Genomic DNA, 9,074 nt, shown 5'->3' with positions numbered 1-9,074 from the left:
TATTTTTCTCTGACACTTCAAGGAATCTCTATACTGTGACATAGAAAATTCCATATTTCCTTGTTCTCTTTTCTTTCATATGAGCAGGAACAAAGACAAAAGCATTCTTGTTGAGGCTGACCCTGAACCTGAAAGGACCTTGAAGCGAAAGCTAAGAGAAGCTAAGGCACAACTCTCTGTAGAGGACTTAACAGAAATCTTCAGAGAAGAAGAACACATGGCAGCCGAAAACAACAACAATGCCAACAAAGCAAGGAAGGTGCTGGATGACTTTACTGCACCTACTCCCGACTTCTATGAGAGAAGCATCTCTATCCCTGCCATTGGAGCAAACAACTTTGAGCTTAAGCCTCAATTAGTTTCTCTAATGCAACAGAATTGCAAGTTCCATGGACTTCCATTAGAAGATCCTCATCAGTTCTTAGCTGAATTCTTGCAAATCTGTGACACTGTCAAGACTAATGGGGTTAACCCTGAGATCTACAGACTTATGCTATTCCCTTTTGCTGTAAGAGACAGAGCTAGGACATGGTTGGATTCTCAACCTAAAGAAAGCCTGAACTCTTGGGAAAAGCTAGTCAATGCCTTCTTGGCAAAGTTCTTTCCACCTCAAAAATTGAGTAAGCTTAGAGTGGAAGTCCAAACCTTCAGACAGAAGGAAGGAGAATCCCTCTATGAAGCTTGGGAAAGATACAAACAATTGATCAGAAAGTGTCCCTCTAATATGCTTTCTGAATGGAGCATCATAGGTATTTTCTATGATGGTCTCTCTGAACTATCCAAGATGTCTTTGGATAGCTCTGCTGGAGGATCTCTTCATCTGAAGAAGACACCTACAGAAGCTCAAGAGCTGATTGAAATGGTTGCAAATAACCAATTCATGTACACTTCTGAAAGGAATCCTGTGAACAATGGGACAAATCAGAAGAAAGGAGTTCTTGAGATAGATACTCTGAATGCCATATTGGCTCAGAACAAAATATTGACTCAGCAAGTCAATTTGATTTCTCAAAGTCTGTCTGGAATGCAAAATGCACCAGGCAGTACTAAGGATGCTTCATCTGAAGAAGAAGCTTATGATCCTGAGAACCCTTCAATGGAAGAGGTGAATTACATGGGAGAATCCTATGGAAACACCTATAATCTTTCATGGAGAAATCATCCAAATCTCTCATGAAAGGATCAACAGAGACCTCAACAAGGTTTCAACAATAATAATGGTGGAAGAAACAGGTTTGGCAATAGCAAGCCTTTTCCATCATCTTCTCAGCAACAGACAGAGAGTTCTAAGCAGAGTAACTCTGACTTAGCAACCATGGTCTCTGATCTAATCAAAACCACTCAAAGTTTCATGACTGAAACAAGGTCCTCCATTAGAAATTTGGAGGCACAAGTGGGTCAGCTGAGCAAGAAAATTACTGAACTCCCTCCTAGTACTCTTCCAAGCAATACAGAAGAAAATCCAAAAGGAGAGTGCAAGGCCATCAACATGGCCGAATTTGGAGAGGAGGAAGAGGCAGTGAACGCCACTGAGGAAGACCTCAATGGACGTCCACTGGCCTCCAATGGGTTCCCCAATGAGGAACTATGGGAATCTGAGGCTCAAAATGAGACCATAGAGATTCCATTGGACTTACTTCTGCCATTCATGAGCTCTGATGAGTATTCTTCTTCTGAAGAGGAAGAGTATGTCACTGAAGAGCAAGTTGCTAAATACCTTGGAGCAATCATGAAGCTAAATGACAAGTTATTTGGAAATGAGACTTGGGAGGATGAACCCCCTTTGCTCACCAAAGAACTGGATGACTTGTCTAGGCAGAAATTACCTCAAAAGAGACAGGATCCTGGGAAGTTTTCAATACCTTGTACCATAGGCGCCATGACCTTCAAGAAGGCCTTGTGTGACCTAGGGTCAAGTGTAAACCTCATGCCTCTCTCTGTAATGGAGAAGCTAGGGATCTTTGAGGTGCAAGCTGCAAAAATCTCACTAGAGATGGCAGACAACTCAAGAAAACAAGCTTATGGACTTGTAGAGGATGTTTTGGTAAAAGTTGAAGACCATTACATCCCTGCTGATTTCATAGTCCTAGAGACTGGGAAGTGCATGGATGAATCCATCATCCTTGGCAGACCCTTTCTAGCCACAGCAAAGGCTGTGATTGATGTTGATAGAGGAGAATTGATCATTCAAGTGAATGAAGAATCCTTGGTGTTTAAGGCTCAAGGATATCCCCCTGTCATCATGGAGAGGAAGCATGAAGAGCTTCTCTCAAAACAGAGTCAAACAGAGCCCACACAATCAAACTCTAAGTTTGGTGTTGGGAGGCCACAACCAACTTCTAAGTTTGGTGTTGAACCCCCACATTCAAACTCTAAGTTTGGTGTTGGGAGGTTCCAACATTGCTCTGAGCATCTCTGAGGCTCCATGAGAGCCCTCTGTCAAGCTACTGACATTAAAGAAGCGCTTGTTGGGAGGCAACCCAATGTTATATTTTATATATTTTCCTTTGTTGTTTTATGTTTTCTGTAGGTTGATGATCATGAGAAGTCACAAAATCAATTGAAAAAGCAAAAACAGAATGAAAAACAGAAAGAAAAATAGCACACCCTGGAGGAAGAACCTGCTGGCGTTTAAACGCCAGTAAGGCTAGCAGATGGGCGTTTAACGCCCAGTCTGGCACCATTCTGGGCGTTTAATGCCAGAAAGGGGCACCAGACTGGCGTTAAACGCCAGAAAAGGGCAAGCACTTGGCGTTAAACGCCAGAAATGGGCACCAGCCCGGCGTTTAACGCCAGAATTGGCTCAAAACGCATTTTTGCATGCCATTTGGTGCAGGGATAATTTTTCCTTGACACCTCAGGATCTGTGGACCCCACAGGATCCCCACCTACCCTACCACTCTCTCTCTTCTTCACCCATTCACCAATCACCTCAACACCTCTTCCCCAAAAACCCTTCACCTATCAAATCCCATCTTTCTCTTCACCACTCACATCCATCCTTCATAAAACCCCACCTACCTCACCCTTCAAATTCAAACCACTTTCCCTCCCCAACTCACCCTCCCATAGCCGAACCATAACCCTCCCCCCACTCCTATATATACCCATCTTCACTCCTTCATTTTCCCACAACCTAAACACCACTTCTTCCCCTTTTTGGCCGAACACAAAGCCATTCCCTTCTTTCTCATTTCTTCTTCTTCTCCTCTCTTCTTTCTTCTTTTGCTCAAGGACAAGCAAACCTTTTAAGTTTGGTGTGGTGAAAGCATTGCTTTTTGTTTTTCCTTAACCATTTATGGCATCCAAAGCCGGAGAAACCTCTAGAAAGAGGAAAGGGAAGGCAAAAGCTTCCACCTCCGAGTCATGGGAGATGGAGAGATTCATCTCAAGGGTGCATCAAGACCACTTCTATGAAGTTGTGGCCTTGAAGAAGGTGATCCCCGAGGTCCCTTTCAAACTCAAAAAGGGTGAATATCCGGAGATCCGACATGAGATCCGAAGAAGAGGTTGGGAAGTTCTTACCAACCCCATTCAACAAGTCGGAATCTTAATGGTTCAAGAATTTTATGCCAATGCATGGATCACCAAGAACCATGATCAAAGTGTGAACCCGGATCCAAAGAATTGGCTTACTATGGTTCGGGGGAAATACTTGGATTTTAGTCCGGAAAATGTAAGGTTAGCATTCAACTTGCCCATGATGCAAGGAGATGAACATCCTTACACTAGAAGGGTCAACTTTGATCAAAGGTTGGACCAAGTCCTCACAGTCATTTGTGAAGAGGGCGCCCAATGGAAGAGAGATTCAAGAGGAAAGCCGGTTCAATTGAGAAGGCATGACCTCAAACCCGTGGCTAGAGGATGGTTAGAGTTTATACAACGCTCAATCATTCCCACTAGCAACCGGTCCGAAGTTACCATAGACCGGGCTATCATGATTCATAGCATCATGATTGGAGAAGAAATAGAAGTTCATGAGGTTATATCCCAAGAACTCTATAAGGTGGCGGACAAGTCCTCTACCTTGGCAAGGTTAGCCTTTCCTCATCTCATTTGTCACCTCTGTTATTCAGTTGGAGTTGACATAGAGGGAGACATCCCCATTGATGAGGACAAGCCCATCACTAAGAAGAGGATGGAGCACACAAGAGATCCCACTCATCATGAGATCCCTGAGATTCCTCAAGGGATGCACTTTCCTCCACAAAACTATTGGGAGCAACTAAACACCTCCCTAGGAGAATTGAGTTCCAACATGGGACAACTAAGGGTGGAGCACCAAGAACATTCCATCCTCCTCCATGAAATTAGAGAAGATCAAAGAATCATGAGAGAGGAGCAACAAAGACAAGGAAGAGACATTGAGGAGCTCAAGCACTCCATAGGATCTTCAAGAGGAAGAACAAGCCGCCATCACTAAGGTGGACCCGTTCTTTAATTTCCTTGTTCTTTATTCTCCTGTTTTTCGAAAATTATACTTATGTTTATCTATGTTTGTGTCTTGTGATCATTAGTGTCTTAGTGTCTATGCCTTAAAGTTATGAATGTCCTATGAATCCATCGCCTCTCTTAAATGAAAAATGTTCTTAATTGAAAAAGAGAAGAATTGCATGAATTTTAAATTTTATAACAGTTTAATTATTTTGATGTGGTGGCAGTGCTTTTGTTTTCTGAATGTATGCTTAAACAGTGCATATGTCTTTTGAGTTTGAGGTTCATGAATGTTGGCTCTTGAAAGAATGATGAAAAAGGAGACATGTTACTGAGGATCTGAAAAATCATAAAAATGATTCTTGAAGCAAGAAAAAGCAGTGAATACAAAAAAAAAGGAGAAAAGAAAACGAAAAAAATTCGAAAAAAAAAGAAAGGGAGAAAGAGAAAAAGAAAGAAAAAGAAAGAAATAAAGTTGTGATCCAAGGCAAAAAGAGTGTGCTTAAGAACCCTGGACACCTCTAATTGGGGACTCTAGCAAAGCTGAGTCACAATCTGAAAAGGTTCACCCAATTATGTGTCTGTGGCATGTATGTATCCGGTGGTAATACTGGAAGACAGAGTGCTTTGGGCCACGGCCAAGACTCAATAAGTAGCTATGTTCAAGAATCATCATACTTAACTAAGAGAATCAATGACACTATCTGGATTCTGAGTTCCTAAAGAAGCCAATCATTTTGAATTTCAAAGGATAGAGTGAGATGCCAAAACTATTCAGAGGCAAAAAGCTAAAAGCCCCGCTCATCTAATTAATACTGATCTTCATAGATGTTTTTGGAATTCATTGCATATTCTCTTATTTTTATCTTATTTGATTTTTAGTTGCTTGAGGACAAGCAACAATTTAAGTTTGGTGTTGTGATGAGCGGATAATTTGTACGCTTTTTGGCATTATTTTTAGTATGTTTTTAGTATGATCTAGCTAGTTTTTAGTATATTTTTATTAGTTTTTAGTTAAAATTCACTTTTCTAGACTTTACTATGAGTTTGTGTGTTTTTCTGTGATTTCAGATATTTTCTGGCTGAAATTGAGGGACCTGAGCAAAAATCTGATTCAGAGACTGAAAAGGACTGCAGATGCTGTTGGATTCTGACCTCTCTGCACTCGAAGTGGATTTTCTGGAGCTACAGAAGCCCAATTGGCGCGCTCTCAACGTCGTTGGAAAGTAGACATCCTGGGCTTTCCAGCAATATATGATAGTCCATACTTTACCCAAGATTTGATGGCCCAAACCGGCGTTCAAAGTCACCATCAGAATTCCCAGCGTTAAACGCGGAACTGGCACAAGAATGGGAGTTAAACGCCCAAACTGGCACCAAAGCTGGCGTTTAACTCCAAGAAGAGTCTCTACACGAAAATGCTTCATTGCTCAGCCCAAGCACACACCAAGTGGACCCGGAAGCGGATTTTTATGTCATTTACTCATCTCTGTAAACCTTAGGCTACTAGTTCTCTATAAGTAGGACCTTTTACTATTGTATTTTCATCTTCGGACATCTAGTTCTTAGATCATATCGGGGTAGCTATCCTTGTTTTGATGCTATCTTAGATCATTGGGAGGTTGGCCATTCGGCCATGCCTAGACCTTGTTCTTATGTATTTTCAACGGTGGAGTTTCTACACACCATAGATTAAGGTGTGGAGCTCTGCTGTACCTCGAGTATTAATGCAATTACTAGTGTTCTTCTATTCAATTCCGCTTGTTCTTGTTCTAAGATATCACTTGTTCTTCAACTTGATGAATGTGATGATCCGTGACACTCATCATCATTCTCACCTATGAACGTGTGACTGACAACCACCTCCGTTCTACCTTAGATTGGGTGAATATCTCTTGGATTCCTGATACACGATGCATGGTTGATCGCCTGACAACCGAGTGCTCGCCTGACAACCGAGCCAGCCATTCCATGAGATCAGAGTCTTCGTGGTATAGGCTAGAACTGATGGCGGCGTTCAAGAGAATCCGGAAGGTCTAACCTTGTCTGTGGTATTCTGAGTAGGATTCAATGATTGAATGACTGTGACGTGCTTCAAACTCCTGAGGGCGGGGCGTTAGTGACAGACGCAAAAGAATCACTAGATTCTATTCCGGCCTGATTGAGAACCGACAGATGGATAGCCGTGCCGTGACAGGGTGCGTTGAACATTTCCACTGAGAGGATGGGAGGTAGCCACTGACAACGGTGAAACCCTTGCATAAGCTTGCCATGGAAAGGAGTAAGAAGGATTGAATGAAGACAGTAGGAAAGTAGAGAGACGGAAGGGACACAACATCTTCATGCGCTTATCTGAAATTCCCACCAATGAATTACATAAGTATCTCTATCTTTATCTTTATGTTTTTATTCATATATCACCCATTACCATTTGAGTTTGCCTGACTAAGATTTACAAGGTGACCATAGCTTGCTTCATACCAACAATCTCTGTGGGATCGACCCTTACTCGCGTAAGGTTTATTACTTGGACGACCCAGTACACTTGCTGGTTAGTTGTGCGAAGTTGTAGTGATCAACAATTTCGCGCACCAGCTGTGGACTAATCCCATGAGTTCAGTTACATGGGATGGTCCTTCTTTTTCTGACTCGCGCCCTTCTGTGGAGTTTACCTTCGGGTTCTTTACTCCGGAGGTGCCTTCTCTGTGCTGATTATCAATTTCCTGGTGGAGGGCGAGGTCCACATCGTTATTGCTGTGTCCAGATTCTCTTGCTCAGAGTCTGTCTCCACATGACCTTCTTCGTGGGATTTGTCCGCCATCGGTGAATGATCTCTCAGGTCCCCGGCAACGGCGCCAATGTTACGGTGGGTAACCGGAGATTGATGGTTTAGACGACGTTGGTTGGCCTAAATGTGTGAAGGAGGAGGATTCCGAATGAGTGTGCAACTCGGGGGACTCCGTCCGACTTGTTTGTATGAGGAGATGGGGGTGGTACCTGCAAAGACACTCCGATGCCTAAGTTAGCAAGGGTGTGAGCAGGTCTAGAGAGTATTGGGCTTAGAGATACCTGAGGGGTGTCAGTGTATTTATAGTGGTGAGCCAATAACCACCGTTGGAGTAGTGCCATATCTTTAGGGTGTTAACCGTCCCATTATCTTAGGGAGGTTAAGATATGGCTTGATGAAGCGGTTAGAGAGATTTTAGGGGCGGTTACTCATTTGAATGAGTGTTTATCTGCCAGCTAATCTCGTGCCCGACTTCTTTAGGACAAATCGTAGTCAACACCGACTTCTTGACACCAGGTCGGTGCGTAGTAAGGCTCAATCCTCTGGACTAAGCCTTTCTTTTGGACCTGGACCTTTATTATTGAGTCAGAGTATGAACAATACATCACACATTTTTTAAGTTAAAAATTAAGATAAATTTTTGTTAATATTTGTGCTGACAACCTTATTAAAATTATACTGAAAATCTTAATAAGTAAATGATCAAATATTTGTTGTTAGTTTAGTTAATTCAATTAATTTTTCTTGTTTTTTTATGACTGTCTTGATGAGTTTAATAACGAATTTGCAGCAAGTTTTTATGTATTTTAATAATTGATGATAAATTTTAATATTGGTATTTTATATTTGAATTTTTTTATTATTTAAGTTTTGTCTTTGTATTTTAATAATATTATAAAAAATTTTGTTGATATAATACTTTAAATTTACATGACGTTTTAACATTTATATAAACTATAATTATATTTTAGTGTATTTATTTATATTTTATTTATTATTTATTTATGAAGCAGTTTTTTAATTAAAGTAAACTAATAATCAATAACTAAAATAGTGGATTTTATTTTCAGAACATTGTGTATTATATATATTAATAAGGTGGAGCTTACCGTGGCTAGGATGGTTATGTAATTTTTGTAACGTCTACAAATTATTGCTAAAAGTAAAACTATATTTTTTTACATTTTTTCAATATTTTTTACTTTTACTTTTAAATTCAAAAATATTTTAAATATAAAAAAATATTATTTTAATTATATAAATAACTCATTTTACATGAATTTGTGCATTTTCGATAGTTTGATCCTCTTAATTGCTGTATAGGGCAATCATTAAATTTTGTTAAACTAATCTTTAATTAATTTAAGGGAAAAAGACAAATAGGTCCTAACTTTTCAAATTTTTGACAAATACATCCCTGACAAAATTTAAATACAAAAAAGTCCCTGACTTTAACAAACGGAGGACAATTTAGTCCTTCCGTCTATTTGCCTCTCATACACCTACCAGGTGTCCGTTACGGTGCCACGTTGAAAGGGAAAAAAAGTTCGAAGGACAAATAAGTCCTTGACGTCATTTTACAAATAAAGTTCGAAGGACAAATAGGTCCTTGAGAATTTTTTTTTTCAAAATTAATAAACTCATTTTCTAAATTCTTTCATCTACCTCTCTCCATTTTTATATTTTTCTCTACTATTTTTACTCTATATATAATTATATTTTATATTAGTAATTTGACAAATCAAAATATGTCATTCGATATTTTTTTACAATTAAAATATTTTAAATGTAAAATTATACACATTAAATTATTTTAAATTTTCGATAACGAATGTTAAAATTAATTACTAAT

At 39.9% G+C, this 9,074-nt stretch overlaps 1 non-coding gene across 1 annotated transcript; it reads right to left on the bottom strand.

The window, feature by feature from the left end:
* Positions 1–622: 622 nt before the first annotated feature.
* Positions 623–730, bottom strand: LOC112768058 (small nucleolar RNA R71). Its single transcript, XR_003185498.1, has one exon. It is a non-coding gene; the product is annotated as a small nucleolar RNA R71 (small nucleolar RNA).
* Positions 731–9,074: the final 8,344 nt, after the last annotated feature.

This window comes from Arachis hypogaea, chromosome 17 (assembly GCF_003086295.3).
Source record: "Arachis hypogaea cultivar Tifrunner chromosome 17, arahy.Tifrunner.gnm2.J5K5, whole genome shotgun sequence".
NCBI classification, from domain to species: Eukaryota; Viridiplantae; Streptophyta; class Magnoliopsida; order Fabales; family Fabaceae; genus Arachis; species Arachis hypogaea.
This window is presented reverse-complemented; position numbering and strand designations above follow the sequence as displayed.